Source organism: Amblyomma mixtum, chromosome 3 (genome assembly GCF_055824585.1).
Source record: "Amblyomma mixtum isolate Tamu chromosome 3, ASM5582458v1, whole genome shotgun sequence".
NCBI classification, from domain to species: domain Eukaryota; kingdom Metazoa; phylum Arthropoda; class Arachnida; order Ixodida; family Ixodidae; genus Amblyomma; species Amblyomma mixtum.
In genome coordinates this window covers 13,747,745-13,750,037 of record NC_143014.1, presented here as the reverse complement: position 1 = coordinate 13,750,037, position 2,293 = coordinate 13,747,745, and the positions used below count along the sequence as shown (strand labels likewise).

General features: G+C 49.3%; 1 pseudogene; it reads left to right on the top strand.

Moving 5' to 3' along the window:
• Positions 1-1,272: 1,272 nt before the first annotated feature.
• On the top strand, positions 1,273-1,749 carry LOC149349268 (uncharacterized; annotated as a pseudogene).
• The last annotated feature ends 544 nt before the right edge of the window (positions 1,750-2,293 follow it).

Below are 2,293 nucleotides of genomic sequence, written 5' to 3'. Positions count from 1 at the left end.
GCCGCAATACAACAAACAGCGGGAGGAGGCCAGGGCAGCACTTTTGTCATAGCTCTGTGCTCTGCCGCACAGGTCAGGCTCTTCGAGGTAAATGAGATGGAAATTTGCTTCATGTGCTCGACGAGAGATGTCCCAGTCCTCAAGACGGGGATGACTAAGAGAAATAAATGGGTGGGCGGTGACATGCAGAATGAGCTTATAGAGGTTATGGCCCACAGTGTGCAACGAGAAGGAAGTCCATTTTTTGGTACCATTGTTGATGGAACAACCGATGTAAACGGTGACGAGCAGTTCATCTTTTGCGTGCGGTGGGTGCAGAGCGATAATCTCCAAGTTCGGGAAGAGTATCGCGGCCTGTATAACGCGCCTGACAGTAGATCTGAGACCCTGTTCTCGGCCATCAAGGACATGATTTTGCGCCTCGGCCTAGACTTTCACTGTGTACTACGTGGCCACTGCTTTTATGGGGCGGCGAATATGTCCGGTCGTTTCTCGGGTGTGCAAATAAGACTTAGTGGCTGTGAGTCACGGTCATTGTATGTTCATTGCAGCACTGTTTAGATCTGGAACTGCAAGAGGCCAGCAGGAGTTGTGACATAATTGGAGACGCTCTTAGCATTGTTAAGGACGAGTCCTCGACTCCAAGAAGCGCAAAAATGTTTATGCTAACAGTACTTCTTACAGGACGCGAGTCAGCTGTGGAGAGTGGATCAAGGCCAAATAACTTACTGCCGCTTTGCCCGACGCGATGGACCGTTAGAGACAAGTCGATGCAAAGATTCGTTGAGAATTACGCAGAGTCCAAGAGACACTCAAGGAGCTCTTGCAGACACCAGGTTCAGTGACCGAAAGCAGCAAGGCTATTTTTAGAGGTTACGATCGGCTTTTGCAGAAATTGCAAACCTTGTTAGGTGTCCACATTTCCGCAGCCTTCTTTGGGCCTTGTGAAGAACTAGCAAGGACTCTCCAGAGCTCAACATATTGCGCCGCAGGTGCAAAAAAGGCAGCAGAGGCTCTCTGCGAGGCGATCTCCCAGTTGCGCTCTGAAACTGCGTTTGAGAAGCTGCGGCAGCACACGAGCACAGCAGCAGCGCGCCTAGGCTTGAAGGAACTCGTATGTCAAGGCCGACAAAATCTCCTGCGAGGTATGAGACGACTGATAGATCTGTCCAGCCAGTTGCACTTGACGTTAAGGCCGCGCTGCTCAAGGAGTATTTCGCTGCTACCGACCGAATCATAAGTGAAACGAAACAGCGTTTTGAGCAGCCGAGCATGGAACAGCTCGTAAAACTAGAAGACATCTTAACCAGCGCCGCTGGAGGTAGTCGGTATACAGCAGATGAACTAAAGGAAGCTTTGGGAGCGCATGCAGTTGATTTTGACTTGTGCAGACACTCGGCACAGTATTACCAACTAATCTAAAACGGTACTGATTCTACTACAACTCTAGGCATTTTGGAGATTCTGCAAAGGGAATCGCAAAACATGCGCGAGTTGATGGATCAGGTCGTGAGGTATGTTTAGCTTCTGTTTTCTATACCAGCGTCTGTCGCTTCTGGGGAACGCTCTTTTAGTGCTCTGCGCCGAATAAAAGCGTATTTGCGCAACCAAACGACTCAAACGAGGTTATCGCACCTTTTGATTTTGCATATATACAAAGAAATAACGGCGCTCCTAAGTTTAGACAACGTCATCAAGAAGTTTGTGAGCAGAACAGTGGAGCGAGCAGCAACCTTTGGTCCTGCCTAAGCACCTAGGTGGGCGGATGAGATTAAGAAGTTTGCGGGGATACAGGGGCTGCAACTGGCAAAGGACAGGGTTAATTGGAGAGACATGGGAGAGGCCTGCATTGATGAGTTTAATTTTGTCAACCATATAGGCACATGCATGCAGTATCTGCTGCCCAGCATCGGCCATTCAAATGCAGCCATGGTTTGTGCCATGCCAAACAAGTAGGTACAGTCGCGGGTAAAAAAGATTAGCACACATGACGGAACACCAGAGCGCCGGAATGACGACGCCTGGCACTGCGGGTGGCGGAGAGGCTGATAACGAGAGTGCCGGGCCGTTCTCATTCTACAGTATTAAGGGGGTCTGCCACGGACAGTAAAATTACTGCGGACTGCCACGGACAGCAAAATTACTGACTGAAAGCAGCGCTATCATCTATTGTTCCCGCGAGTTCCTTTTGACAAACCATCGCGGACATAAAAAAACAGTAATAAAAAGAAGCCATCTTTGCTCATGATAACCGAGCCAAAATAAATTCCGCAAGCACAGTCACGTAGGGTCG